The sequence below is a fragment of the Pteropus vampyrus genome, unplaced genomic scaffold (assembly GCF_000151845.1).
Source record: "Pteropus vampyrus isolate Shadow unplaced genomic scaffold, Pvam_2.0 Scaffold137, whole genome shotgun sequence".
Taxonomy (NCBI): Eukaryota; Metazoa; Chordata; class Mammalia; order Chiroptera; family Pteropodidae; genus Pteropus; species Pteropus vampyrus.
The window spans coordinates 1,600,795-1,616,553 of record NW_011888918.1 but is presented as its reverse complement, the minus strand read 5'-3'; the positions used below and the strand labels follow the sequence as shown (position 1 = coordinate 1,616,553).

Below are 15,759 nucleotides of genomic sequence, written 5' to 3'. Positions count from 1 at the left end.
ATATTTTTAAGGCTACCAAATTGTTTTCCAGCTGTACTAGTATATGGTTCTTTGTAGTGTATGGGTGCACATATTTGAGAAAAATGTTACTGTTTCATAAGAGAAGGATTCAGCCACTAATAGGGCAACAGAAATCTACATAATTGACCTTATCTGGATCAGTATGCTAATGAACTGAGCTAAACCAGATGATAGGCTTGTTTCTCTCATCTAGTTAGGTTTTGCATTAATGTCATTCTTCACCATCCCAGACACAGATTTTCAGGATTATGCCTCCCTATAACATCCATAGGTCAAGATGAGGTAATATTCACTCATTTGGATTACAATCCCTCCTCCTATTTATTTTTACAATTTTCTGCAAAATAATGGGTTGGGGAATGAGAGTAGCAATCTAATGCCATATATCTAATTATTTATGAAATTAATGTTTGGAACAGAGGTTGCACTGTTCAGGTCACGATGCTTTTGTTTTTTGGGAAATAGTGTGCTGATTTTTGTGATTTATTATAATTTCAAGATATTAAAAAATATAGAAACGTACTAAAAATGAAAAATAAGGAGTCCTATGGAAAGTAACCTCACATGGTGATCGGTTCATAAATTCCTAACTAGGCAGGTCATGGTGGGTAGTCAGTTCCAGGCATATAACTTCTTCAATAAACGCTTACCTTTTCCTGAAGCAAGCCTCTGTCCATTGTTTCTGTGCATCTCAGTTAATATACCTTTAAAATAAACTGTAACCGCCCTCAAGCAAATAATCTTGTTAACCTTTCTGTAATCAAACCCCATTGTGCTTTCTCCCACCATCATGTAATCTTCCTTCCATTACTTCCTTAATTGCAAATATATAAAAGAAGCTACCAAACTAATTCTCCAGAGCATTTGAGACTTTGCTTCCTAGAATGTCAGTTTGGCTCAAATAAACTTATAAAAATTCTCTACAGGTTTAGATATTTCTTATGTTGACAGTACAAAGAAAATTTCAAACATTCATGTAATTATGTACCACCACCCTAAATTGACAATTAACATTTGTTACATTAACCTTAAGACTTAATTTTTAAAATAAAATAAATAGTCTTACAGATATAGTTAACATCCCCTTTTGTGCAGCTTTCCCTTCCCCATGTTAATGGTCTTTACAACTAGTTTCTGCAGTATTTTGCTGATTCACTAAGGAACAGGCCAGATCCTATCTGGTAAGAATGTGGTAAGCTTCACAGAGACTGTCTCTGGAGTGAAAAAGTTATTATTAGTACATGCAAAGATTAACTAGTTAGGAGTTTTCCAAATCTAATTTCCTCCTGTACTAGCTTAGGTCTTGTGGAAAAGCTTTATTATAAGTTTTTCAGGTGAATTGCAAAATCCCCCTCCTAAATAAACCTATTTAGATATGGCTTCACCAAAGTCACTGACCTAAATTACTGTCAGATTAGTCATAAAGAGATAGTTTGCTAGCTCTTTGTCTCACCTGCTCCCAAGCTGCGGCTTCATTCAGTCTATGGTGTATTTGAAATTGAGTCAATAGAATAGATAAACTAACTCTTGAGTTTGCTTGCTGGGGAGGACACAGAGAGAGAGCAGAGGTAAATGTAAATCATCTTTGTCTTTGAATGTTGAGGAATTAATTTTATTTTATTTTTTTCATTTTTTCCCCTGGTTTTATTGAAATATAATAGACAATTAGTTGCTCGTATTTACATTGTACAATTCAATGACTTTTTTTTAAAATTATAGTTGGCGTACAATATTAGTTTCAGGTGTACAGCATAGTGATTAGAGATCTATATAACTCACAAAGTGATCACCCCACTAAATCTACTACTCCTATTCTCCCTTACATATTTACTACATTATTAACTATTTTCCTTATGCTATACTGTATCTCCATGTCAATTTTATAACTATCTACTTTACTTCTTAATCCCTTTACCCTTTTTCACTGTCCCTCCCATCTAGTAGCCCTCAAAATATTCTCTGTATCTGAGTTTATTTTCAGTGTTGTTGTTTATTTTGTTCTTTAGCTTCCACATGTATCAGGGATATTTGTCTTTCTCTATCTGACTTATTTCATTCAGTGCAATACCCTCTAGGTCCATCAAGGCAATATCTTTTTCCATACCCTTACTTTTAGTCTGTGTGTCTTTTAATCTGAAGTGATCTCTTGTAGGCAGCCTACATAGGGATCTTGTTTTCTTATTCATTCAGCCACTCTATCTTTTGATTGGAGCACTTAAGTCTTTTCCATTTGAGGTACTTGTTGATAGAAATGTAGTTATTACCACTCTTTACCCCTGTTTTTGATACATGTTTTTTCTTCTTAAAAAAGTCCCTCCAACATTTCCTGTAATACTGGCTTGGTGTTGATAAATTCCTTTAGCTTATTTTTGTCTGAGAAGCTCTTTATCTGTCCTTTGACTCTAAATGATAGCTTTGCTGGATAAAGTATTGTTGTTTATAGATCCTGGGTTTTCAACACTTTGAATATTTTGTGCGGAGCCCTTCTGTCCTGCATTGCTTCTTATGAGAAATCAGCTGCCAGTCTTATGGGTCTTCCATTGGAGGTAACTAACTGCTTTACTCTTACTGCTTTTAAGATTTGCTTTGTATTTAACCTTGGATATTTTAATTATAATGTGTCTTGGTGGGGGACTCTCTGAGCTTCCTTGGGTTGTATGTCTATTTCCTTCACTAGGTTAGGGAAGATTTCCATCTTAATTTCTTCAAACAGCTCTTCAACTTTTCCTTCAAGTACCCCTGTAACATGGATATTTTTACATTTAATAGCATACCATAGACTCCTTATATTATTATTATAGTCTTGACTTCTTTTTTCTTGTCATTCTTATTGTCCTTGGCTTTCCCATCCTCTGTATTGGTGGTTCGATCCTCTTTAATAACTCTAACATACTCTTCATCTCAGATAATGTGTTCTTCATTTCTGACTGGTTCCCTTTTATAGTTTCCATTTCCATTTTTATGTTTTTTTTTAATCTCTTTAAGTTCTCACTGAATTCATCTACACTTCCCCTAAATTCACTGAGCATCTTTATAACCAGTATTTTGAACTTTGCATCTGTTGGATTGCTTGACTCCATTATTCCTGGATCTCTGTTCTGTTCTCTCATATGATTTCTGCTTCATCTTCCCATTTTGGCTGCCTTTCTTTGTCTGTTTCTATGTAGTAAGCAAAGCTCCTAATTCTCCCGGTCTTTTTAGCGTGGCTTTGTGTAGAAGGTATCCAGTGGCACAGTTGTGAGAGGGGTTCAGCTGCAGGCCAAGTGTAACCCCAGCTTGTGCCGCTCCGGGGCCATCCATTAAGATTCAGCAAGCAATCCACAGATGCTGTGCTTATAGTTGCCCCAAGAAACCATGCCAGAAAATGAGGCCAGCTGCCACCAGTGTGAGTCTTAGAGCTGCTCAGCAAGGAACACCCGACTCACTGAGGACACAGCTGGATGTGGCTTGGTTGGGGCTGTGAGTTGGGGAGGGTGGAGTTTCAGGGACTCCTCTGGGCAGAATGACCTCTGTTATTAGCTATGGCGGTGCTAGGTCCAAACGCTGGGAGCGGGGAGGGCTCAACAGAGGAACAATGGATACCACCAGCACTTCTACCCACGAGAGAGCCTCGCCTCCAGCCCTTGCTCTGACAACTCAGTGTCCCCCCGTGCAGCTGACCCAGTGCTGGTGCTCAGAACGAGCAGGTCCATCACCATGAAAGTATGCTCACAGACACGACCACTTTAGGAGGCCACTGCTTAGCCTCTTTCCCACTCAGCCGCTTGGGACAGCCTCACGTCTTCACCTCCTCCTACCTTCTACTGTTGCAGGTAGATTAATTATTTCTCTTCCTCTCTAGTTGTAGTGCTTCTGTTCATCTAGATCCCAGGCAATTTTGATGGCTATTTGCTCTGTATCCTGTCACAACTTTGATTTGGTTGCAAGAGGGATGAATAAAGCCTCTGTCATTCAAGCCATTTTTTCCCCATCCCCGAGGAATTAATTTTAAAGAGAAAAAAATAAATGGTAGCAGAATGTAGTGAAACTCTAAATTAGTTGCCTGCACTTTCTGCCACTTTCCAACCAATTTTCCTCAGAGCAGAGTGAAATCCTAGATGTCATCTAGTCATTCCTCAATTTATAATCCTCCAGTGGCTTCTATATGCTCGTGAATACCTTACACCATGGTCTGTGTGAGCACTGCCTAACCTGGTCCTGCCTATTTTTCTGCTGTCATTACTCCTCTTCCCTTGTTCTCTACCTCAAAGCTTTCCTGGTTTCTTTTCACTTCCAGAAAAACACCAAGCATTTCGCCTGAAAAGTTCTTTTCCTCTAGTTACCACTTAGCTTGTTTTTCATTCTTTAAGTCTCAACTTAAAAATCCCCCCCACCCTCGCACTCCCCAAAAATATCCCCTCTTCGGAAAAAGCTTTTCATAAATACCCTTTCGACTTATTTCCAATGAAAATTTCAGCTTCTCAATAGGAACCATGTCTGACCTACTCATTGTTTTCACCAGCATCCAGCACATTGCCTGGTATATAGTAGGAGTTCAATAAATAACTGATGAATGAGAATGAATAAAGTGAGTAGAATCTAGAGTTTAGAATTTATAATCATATCTGGCTAAGCTAGAACTTTTTATCACTTGTAAGATCTGTAAAAACAAACAAACAAACAAACAAACCCAAAATAAACAAAACCAAACCCATAAACTGCTGTGATTAAATTCAAATAATTTCTGTAAAAGACTATATTATTTCACACCATTTGTTGAAAAGATTATCCCTTTCCCCACTGAATTTCCTTGACACCTCTGTCACAAATCAGTTGACCATTGTGGACTTTGTATTCTGTTCCATTGCCCTATATGCTATTGTTATACATTCAAAAAGCAAAATAAAAAAAAGAACAAAAGCAAAGCCTAAAACTGAAAGTAATCTGAAAGAAATGAAAGTAACCATTTATCAAATTGGTAACATAACTACACAGAATTATTTCATGTGACTTTTTTGGGAAAAATTTACATACAATGAACTGCATAGACCTAAAAAATTACAATTAGATGAGTTCTAATACCTATGTGATCACCACCACCCTAGAAAAAATGTTTTTATGCTGTCAATCCCACATCCCCCATTCCCAGGCAATAGTGTGCTGATTTCTATAACCATGGATTAGTTTTGCCTGTTCCTAAAATTTATATAAACAGAATCAAACAGCATGTGCTGTTTTGTGTCTGGCTTCTTTCCTTCAATACAATGTTTTTGAGATTAATTTGTATTGCCACATATATCGATGGTTCATTTTTGTTTTATGCTGTGTAATTGCCATTGTATGAATATGCTTCAAAAAGCCAATTTTATTAAAAATAAGACTAGGAGACTAATAAAATATGTGACAACCAAATGCAATGCATGATCCTGTTCCCCCCCCCCAAAAAAAAAACCTATAAAAGCCATTACTTGGACAGTTGTGAAAATTTAAATATAGACTGGTTATTAGGTACTATTAGGGAATTATTGATCGTTTTCTTAGCCCACTAGTTCTATTCTTGGCAAATCTCTATTAATGCCACCTCTATCATCTCACTCAGGCTTAAAGCCTCTTACAACGCCAGCTCCAACCTTCTTTTTGATTCCCACATACTCGTATCAGTTCAAGTTCTTTTTTTCACAGTTTAATTGAGTTATAACTCAGACACCATACAATTCATCTATTTAAAGTGTACAATTAAATGGTTTCTAGTATACTCATAGAACTGTGCAGCCATCACCCCAAAAAGAAACCCTGTACCCACTAGCAGTCACTCCTCATCAGGCTTTTATCATTCCTGATCTGGCTCCTTGAAACTGCCCTTTAATTCACCTTCAACACTTTCCTTCTTCCAATTTACCTCATATATACCACTGGCAATTTGATTTCTCTAAAGCATGGTTTAGATATTATACCCTCTTGACTAGATACCTTAAGTGACTCCCATAAAGGACGCTTGGGTTCAAGTAAATAAGTATACATTAATACACATTCTGTTCCAGGCCCAGTGTTGAGTGCTGTGAAGGAAATGGGTTACTACCGAAAATTCCCTTTTCTCCATATGGCCTCTGTTCATACAGGACCCTCCACCTAGAATGACCTCTCTATTCCCACCTCACCCCATCCATCCCAAATCTTTTCCAACTTTCAAGGCCCATCTTCCCTGACAAGTGGCTGCCAACTCCGAAGCTTTCTGCAGCTCTCCTGACTCTCTTGACACTTCTCTAACACGCTTACTTGCACACACTTGAAGCTCAATACTTGTTTGCTTAATACATGTTCTGACAGAACAGGTTCTGTGGATGCAGCAATGCTCCTTGTCGGAGGAACCGCCAGCTTCTCTTCCTGCACACTAGTATCCGGCCTCCCCTCCCTCCAGCAGTCAATGACCTCCACCAACCTCACGAATCATAGATTTGAGCGACTCCTGGAAAGAGGGGACTTTTCCGGGTCACGTCTGCACGAAGAGACCTCCAGGCCTCTATGGTCCGTACTTCCGCTCGGGAAACCAGTGCCGCCCCTTCTGGAGCTCCTTGATGTCCCCAGTCCGCCCCTACGCCGGCGGTGACGAAAGCACGCCGGGGGTGACCTCACCCTCCAACATGGCGGCGGCGGTAGATTAGAGCTGCGGGTCGAAGCAGCCACTACCGCTGGGAGACCCTGTCAGAACAACTGCCGCCGCCGCCGCCGCCTCTTTCATCTCTTCTAGGGCAGGGGCCGGGGCCAGGTGAGGGAAGTGGGGTTCCGGGCAGGCAGATCTGGTCCTTACCCGGCTTCTCAGGCGGTTTTCACGGGTAGGAAGGTGTCCAGAGACTGCTGAACCACCGGCTCTTCAGTGGTTCCAACGACGCGTGAGTGTCAGTGAGTGTGTGACTATTATGAGTGAGTGTGCGTGTGTACCGGCGCTTCTTCGGCCGAGGGTTTTCGGAACTTAAAGGGCCCATTTCTTTGTAACTGGATTTATCCAGCGAGGTCCCACCGCTGACCCTTGTGGAGCGCGGCTTCCAGTGTGGGCTGCCGGAGGCGAAGGACCTCGGCCCTTGCTCTGCACCGCCGTTCTTCCTCACAGACACCTTCACACCGAAAATCCGGCTCCATTTTTAGAACCAGGCTGGGAAATGTGGCCTGCCTTTTGGTCGAGGAAAAGGTTTTCTTGAGATTCGTTTAGAATGATTATAGATTAGTTCTGCCAATCCCAGTCATTTCTCCTTATAGTGTTAGAGATTTTTTATACTTTCTTCACTGCTCTTCTGACACTTATGATATTTTTTTCCAGTAAAACCCTCCTTCTTACCCTTGGAGGCAATACAGTTCACAGTATGTCGTTTCTTACTATGATTTTATCCTCTCACCATTCCAAGAAGACCTTAAGTTTCTTCATAACTAACTGCGAAGGAAAACTAGACCTTTTCAGCTGAGGCTTTAACGAGGGTTGAAAATCGGACGGATCTGACCAGTTGTTCAGAGGCTCTTGACTGCTAGCTTTGTTTAGCTCTCAACCACTCCCCGCAGAAGTTTGTGTTTATCCAAAATAGCTATCTCATTGTCGATTTAGAAGTTTAAACTGAACTGACAGTTGCCCCCCCCCTTATGATATAAAGCAAAACAAACAAAAACTCTTTTTTGCGAAATTTTCCCCTGGAGGCTTGGTGTAATCCAGAATGTTGATCTCTACTCTGACTTGTTGTGTGACCTTGGATGAGTTGCCACACCCTTCTAATACCTTTTTTTTTAAATCTCGCAGAAATGTTTGTAAGCAAATGTTTGTGTAGGTAGTGAACTGTTTATGCTCAGTTGGATAAATACACATTGCTCATTTGCACTTGCAAATTGAAAATATTTAAACCATTATGAAATAGTCTTCGTTTGATGATAGGCCATTAAGGAGTTTGAAAATCCTTTTATTCTGATTAGTCAGGTACTGTTCTCAGTATTTTCTTTTCAAATGACTCAATACTAGGGTGGACTGTATCCCAGTAGTTGAATTCAGTTGAAGGATATGTAAGGTTGAGTCCAACCAGTTTTGTAAAGATGTGCTCACTAGCACATCAGTTAATCAATATTTACTAAATATCTTATACACTAAGCTTTTAGGACAAGCGATTTGCAACAATAATAATCATTGTTTTAAAAATATATTTCTTACAAATATTTTAGACATGCAAAACAGAAGTTTTAAACAATTACTAAGTACTGCCATCCAGCTTTTTATAATTGTTTTTCAAACATGATTTTGATTCATAGCTTTATTCTAAGTGCATGGTCACCAACAGTTCTTAATGTATATTACAGAGTTGAAGGGAACAGGCTATTTTTTAACAGCTTTATTGAGATATAATTAAGATATTCTACTCACTGATTGCACAACTGAATTGTTTTTAGTATATACGTGGAATGCACAACCATCACCACAATTTTCATTAAGTACCCATTACGAGTCATTCTAACAAAGAAACCGGGTACCCATTAGGAGTCATTCTTTATTTTCACTCTCCCCCATCTCCCCTACCTGGGCAACCACCATTTTACTTTGTAGATTTGCTGATTCTGGATTTTTCATATAAATGGAATTATATAATACGTGGACTTTGTGACTGGCTTCTTAGCATAATGTTTTCAGGGTTTAGCCATGTATATCATGTGTCTGAACTTTATTCCTTTTTATGGCCACATAATATTCCATTGTATGAATATACTGCATTTTTTAATTCATCAGTTCATGGTCAGTTATTTCCACTATTTGGCTGTTACATATAATGCTGCTACAACCATTCACATACAGGTTTTTGTGTAGTCATGTGTTTTTATTTCTCTGGCATTTACCTAGGGGTGTAACAAAGTGAATTTTATGTCTCCCTTTTACAAAAGTTATCTACACATTCATGGGAAGCGTGATTTACTCATTGTGAAAAGACCATGTATGTCTGTGGGGAGAGAGTGAGAGTAAGGCATTCTTCAATAAGTATATTATCTGGGAGTGCCAACTGCTGAGTGAAAACATTTTTGGGTAGCTCTTACCACAAGATTGAACTAGAGTGTTTGAATAGGCATGTTTCATTTGGAAAGGGATAGCTTACATCAGAATGCTTAGGATTTGCTGAGTTTTAAAAATGACACCTTGCTCAGTTGCATTTTTCAGCTGGATGGGGTGAATTTTTGCAATTTTTTAACTTATTAAGATTATTTAATTTTACTTCTTTTGGAGACAGTCTTAGAATCCTGTAGGAGGTAATAAAGCATGGATTAAAAAATAGTTATTTAATTCATGTTAATTTTTGGAACTTAAAAAAAAAATTCCCTTCTCAAACCACCAGTGACTCTTGAGACTAGAGAGCTAATAACCAAAAAACTTTGTTAATGTTTAAAATTACAAGTTTTGATTTGTGACTGAGTTATCTGTGGATTTTAATTTTTCTCTTTATAAGCTGGGATTATAGGTCATTTCTAGTCCATCTTACTGGAGTATTTAACAATCTTATTACATTACAGTTTTAGTGGACAGAAATGGTCTAAAAGCAAAGAATTTCTTGAAATAATTTATTTAAAACATGTTAAATTGTAATATGTTTCTATTATGGTTTGATGAGGTTAAGGAATATAATATAGGTATGTTATTCTAAATTAGTATATCTGAGGTGAGTGCTGTAAATTTATTTTTAACAAGTATCCAAGGTGATTATGATCAGACAAGTTTGAGAAATAACTACAAAAAACTCATATTGCAGCATTTTTGCTTTTTATAAGAATTTAAAGTAAATTTAATAGTTGCTGCCTACCTTCTGGTTAAAGTTCATAAAATGTGCTTAATTCCTGTAGTTACCATAATACTATCTATCCTAGCATCCTGGTTAAAAAAAAAAAGATCATTTATTGTAAGATTGTGGATATTACACTTGTTACTGAAGGATCACGTATGTTTTATTTGTAACTGGTTTTGGAGATGCCACCAAATGAATGTATAAGTACAGAATTAAATTACCCGAAGCTTCCTCAGGCTGTTCATCTGGCTGACACCTCCTTGTAACTTAATAGGGGAACAAACTAAAGGTGTAAGGCAGAGAAAGAAACATCTGGATGACAAAATGTGTTTAATAGCTTGTTAGAATTGTGCAAAAGGTAGGAGTATTAATATTTAATGTCATTCTTATATTTAATGACTCCTTGATACCAAGAACACTTATACCTACTTTGAATTCTAAGAGATTCTACTAGATAAAACTTAAAGAGTAAAAGTAACTAAGTTCTTTTCATCATTTAAAAAGAAGCTTGAGTTGTCTATGTACTCTGTTGCTGAGGCAATAGTCAGGTGAACCTGAGCCTTGTCCCCTGCTTCCAGGAAAGCTCTGGGTGGTGGTCTCAGACCATATTTACTTTTCATCCACTATGTCTCTTTCCTTTTTTTGACCTGCCCTGTTCTCAAATTTGACAAATTTGCATCTTTCAGTTCTCTGGGTATCTGATATTTGGAAAACCACCTTGTTTTTTACCATTTCTTCCTGCTGTTAGTGTTAATGTTTTCACCTCTGCATTCCTCTCACCCAGTATATTGCCTGGCATGCATAAAAATTTCTGCATAAGATTATGTATTGAATAAATGCAGTTAAAGGCTAAGAGCTCAGAAGTAAACAGGATATACCTAACCAAGTGGTTGCATTGTTAACTAGGTATATGATCTTTGGCAAATAGTCTATTCTTGTTTCTCCATCAATAAAATTTGAGACTTTAACGTTTTCCTTCTAGCATAGAGGATTATTAGTGACAACACATGGAAAAGTGCTTCAGAAACAGAGGTCTCATGCAGATGTAATTTATTTATGATATTGAAATTCAAGAGCGCATTGTGGAGTATGCTTAGTGACTACAGAATGTTGCAAAGGAAGTTGATGCCCTATCTTCCGAGAATACCCTTAGAGAACATGTCCTTGTACTTTGGAGTTTACGTTTGGCATATTCTCAATGCCTCTATCACAGATGGATTAGATATATAATAGTGTTTCTGAGGTCTGTCTACTCCACCACCTAAACACAGACCTGAATGAGCTGCTTTGTTGCTATATATCTGGAAGCTCAAGCTAAATTAGAACTTGAATATTTTATACTGTTGGTCTGGTATGTTTAGGTCTGGTATGGCTATAAGTAGAATGCCAAATATGCATTTAAAGCCTAAAAACCATAAACTAAAGTGATTGAAGTCTGTATTATCTTCTCCCTTAGTGTGAATCATTGAGAAATGATGGCTATAATATAATCATTCATCAAATATGTGGATGTATTGGTATTAACATGTATACTAGAGCTGAGAACTTTGTTGTAAATAAGATGGTGAGTGTGGAAGACAAAAAATGATGAAATCCATGATTAAGATTGCATTTATGGTTAGGCAATTGGGATTTGTAGGAAGAGCACTAGGTTAAAAATCAAATTTGGAAACTCAGTGACCTATACTTTGTCTAAGGCGTTTGGGTCAGAGGATGACTAAAAGTGTCTTTGGTGGTATGGATTTTTGATAAATACAAGAATTTTGAATATAACAAATTCTAGAAGATCTTTTTTTATTTAAAATATTATTTAAAATGTGTACTTTTCTATTTGTTACCAAAAAAATTCTGAGACTTTTTAAAGCTTAAAATTTGATACTGATTTGCTCTGTTCTGCCCCTCTCTTTTGGAACTTTACCTCATAATTTACTCCTTGTTCTATATTTATTTGTATTGCATTGGCTCCTTCTCCACTAAGTGTAAACATACCTGTCTCTTTGTGTACAAAAACGATCTCTGAAACTCTGTCTCCATTCATTTCTTCCATTCAATTCATGCTTTTTTTTTTGAGAGAATAGACTTAAAACACATTTTCTCTTCTTCACTTCCCATTCACTCTTCAACTCCCTGCCTTCTGCAAGTCAAACAGAAAACTGTCTTGTCAGTGATCATTACCCTGACATTTTCATTCTTTTCGATGTGTTACATATGCGAATTTGTTTTGTTCACTATCTTTGTATTGGAGTGCCTCCCTTGACACCATGAACACACTCTTTTCTGGTTTTCTTCCAACCTTTCTGACTATTCCAATCCAGTCTTAGAGATCTCCTCTGCCAGCTTCTCATCTTTTGGCCACCCCTAAAATGTCAGTTTTGCCCTGAATTCTCGTATTTCTTTTTCAGATCAAACCGGTATTTCTCAACATAGTTTTTAAGCCATATCATTTTTTGAGAAGTATTTCTCCGGTTCCTGTTCTGATGGGGGTGATTGGGGTTGGGGCGGGAGGGTGCATTATTGTCTCTGAGCCCCTCACTGAGAGGCATTGGTACTAATAAGATTGAAGATTTACTGAACTTTATTTTCTATACTTTGTAATCTGAAAACTATAGGTAATGTTTCCTTTTCCAATTATGAAACTATTTACTGAATATGCATTTTGAAACTATGTTACCCCTTTTCCCTATTCCCTGAAATTTCAAAGCTCCCTTCCCATTGGAAACCACTGTTCTCCAGTCACTCTGCTTAGGTAATTTTATTGACTTGCATTTGTGCAGAGTATAATTTTTTTTATCTCCAGTCCAGACCTCTTTCCGAGTTTAAGATTTGTATATTCAACTATTGTACATTTCCACCTGGACAACCCATAGGTATTCTAAAATTCAGTATGCCCCAAAGTGAACTTGTTATTCTTCTCCCTCAAACCAACTCTTCCTGTGTTATCTGACTTGAGAAATAGGAATAATACCACTTTCCATACAACTTCCCTGGGTTACTCTCTCATTGAGTTAGTTAACAAATCTTCAAACTCTTTTTTTTTTTTTTTCTATCCATCACCTTTGACTTTCTGGTATTCCTGCTGTAGTTCATGCCTTCATACATCTCTTGTTTAGATTCACCTAATATTCTCCTAACTTGTGTCTTTGTTTTCTGTCTTCATTCTGTCTTCCACACCAACTCCAGATTGATTTTTCTAAAATACTGTGTAATCTGTTAATATGCTCTCTTGCTTAAAACACTCCAATGATTCCTAATGGTGTTCTACAATAGTTTTTAGCCTGTTTTGCATCATGACCTAATTTGTGAATCTAATGAAAGGGAGTGTTTTTCTCTCCAGAAAAAAAAAAAATGCTCATGCATACAGAATTAGCATACAGTTCATTTATGGATATGGTTAAAATAATTCCTGGCTTATAGGATAAAACCAAGCTTCCTACCATCCCATAGCATACAAGGCATGCTAAATGCTTACTCCTACTGAGCCCCATTCATAACAAATTCCTTAATTTTTGTGTTCTTCCGTGTAGTTTCAAAATGCTTCTGTGCCTTTTCCTGATCTTCTTTACATCTAAAATTCATCCCTCTCCTATTGCCCAGATAGTCCAATTAGTGAATACCTATTCATGTTCCAAGATTGGCTCAGGTTTTTATAAAGCCTTTCCTGATTTCTACTTCCTTTTTTTTCTTCCTCAAAGAGACTTCTCTGTTTCCTCTTTTGGGTGGCTTTCTCCCACTCTGTGGATACTGACTTGTATCATAAAACTTTATTGTTCTATTTGTTTATGTATTTTTGTTTTCCTCTACTTGACTGAAAACTCCTGAGGACAGGTGATTTATCTTAGTCTTGTGTGTGCCTCATGCCTATAGAGTACCTTGTATCTTAAGATGCGTATTGAATGAACACAAAAAATTGTCAGAAAGCATTGTCTTATATTTTAGTCGATGTAATTACTAAGTCTATATGTGGACTTTGCAGAATTTTTCTAAACTGTAAATTTAGTCTAAAAATTTTCTAGAAAGTAGTGTATTATAATTGTTAGGGAACTGTCTTAGAAATTTTAAGAAAAGTAGGTTCCAGTTAGGTCTTGGTTGCAAACAACACAAAGTGATTCTAGCATACTTAAGCAGAAAGGAACTTATGGAAAGGGCATTGGATATCTCATAGAATGGATGGGCAGCTGGAAAATTAGGCTTGAGAAATAGGCAGGAAACAAGGGAGACTCTGCTGCATACTCAGCCAGGGTCAGGCCACAGGAACAGAAGAGTTAAGACTCTGTTACAGGATCTGCACTACTGCCTCTGCTGAACTCATACCACTGCCACCTTTTCTGTGAATTACCTTTAAATGTCTTTCCAGAGTCCAAATCCTAGGCAGGGGCCTCTGACTTGGCTAAACCTATCTGAACCCTAGATGCTGTGGACCAGAACAGGAGAGAAAATATCTAGGCCATTTTAGCTTTTGTAGTGGGAGATTTATTTTTTACTAAGATGGACACTGGAGATGCTCTATAGGTAGGAAATTGGGGTCGGATGGCAGGTAGGCAAAAAATGAAATAAAAAGGCGAATGTCAAGACACAGGGAAGAAAGCTATGTGAAAACGGAGACAAGAGTTTGGAGTTATGTCACAGGCAAGGAGTGCCAGAAACAAACATAATCTAAATGGAGCAAGTAAGAATTCTCCCTGAAAGCTTTCAGAGGAAGCCCTGCTGACACCTTGATTTTGGACTTTTTGCTTCTAGATATATGTCAGTAAAATTTCTCTTGATTTAAGCCAAAAAAAAAAGGCAAATATTCATTACAGCACTGCTGCTAGCTAACACCTGGTTTATAGGCCTTAGAAAATTTATTTTACTTTTATAGGTTTCTCTTTTTTTTTTGTAAATTTGAAATACTATCATTTCAATATTAAATGCTAACAGTGTAAAAGTATGATCATATATTTTGAGCTATTTGTGAGTAAAGCACCCTGTAAGAACACAAAGCATGTGGCTCTTATTCCTGTGATGTAAGCTGTAATACTTCCCTTTCTTTGGAGTATGTGTTAATAATTTTGAAATAACTTTCTGAAGTTTATAGGAACTTCTAAAGTTGAACAGGGCAGTCCAAAGCCTATTGTTTGATTTATTGGATATTTTGATATAATTTGGTTGCATTGCCCTCCCAGAAGGTAGAAACAATAGGAACTTTTTAATTTTTTTTTTTTTTTTAAGTCGAGGCAACCCTTGGTTGACCTCACAGGTTGCAAGGACCTTGTCAGTTTACAATCCCTTATTTTTTATTTTGTACGCCTGCAGCACCTGGTCTTCCTAGGTGGTCTCCCATCCATGTACTAACCAGGCCCGACCCTGCTTAGCTTCCGTGATCAGATAGGATTGGGCTTGTTCAGGGTGGCATGGCTGTAGGCACAATAGAAACTTTTAAATGTTGAACTAATATTTCTTTTGATAGTCTAAGTAAATACTGATATCAATAGCAACCACAAATACATTTTTTACGAAGATGATATTTAACCATTCAAAGCAGATTTTCATGTTATCCTTTTTTATCTCTTTATATAGCCACTCTTATTTTGTGTATTTCAAGCGTTGCATGTGGTTTTTCATTTTTTGTCATTCTCTTAGTTTTGACATTTTTCTTAGTTTGCTTATTTCAGATCTTAAATTTTGTCAAAATTGCCTCTTATTGTTAGTTAACCCGAACCTCTTTTTCTTTTACGGGATATTTCTTGAAATCTTAAAGTAGTCCATATTGTTGTTTTAAGTAGAAAATAGTTGTTTGGAAACCTCTTAACAAGACATTTTGGTTTGAAACGGCTATTAAGATACATAGTAAAGGTCAAAAGGTACAGATTTTCATTTATAAAATAAATCATTCATGGGGCTATCATGTACAGCATGGTGACTATAGTTATAATACTGTATTGCATATTTGAAAGTTGCTAAGAAAGTAGATCTTAAAAAAGAA

General features: G+C 37.2%; 1 protein-coding gene and 1 pseudogene across 9 annotated transcripts in view; one reads left to right on the top strand and one right to left on the bottom strand.

The window, feature by feature from the left end:
• Positions 1-6,601: 6,601 nt before the first annotated feature.
• BCL2L13 (BCL2 like 13) overlaps positions 6,602-15,759 on the top strand; it is a 90,172-nt gene continuing 81,014 nt past the window's right edge. For 3 of the 9 annotated variants that reach the window (XR_002782201.1, XR_002782202.1, XM_023535170.1), the window contains exon 1: positions 6,603-6,766. The gene's annotated coding sequence lies outside the window, so the exon portion shown is untranslated. Of the gene's footprint in view, positions 6,891-15,759 lie in introns of all 9 variants that reach the window. The other 6 variants (XR_002782200.1, XM_023535168.1, XM_023535171.1 and 3 more) reach the window with 4 other exon arrangements.
• On the bottom strand, positions 15,081-15,199 carry LOC111744576 (annotated as a pseudogene).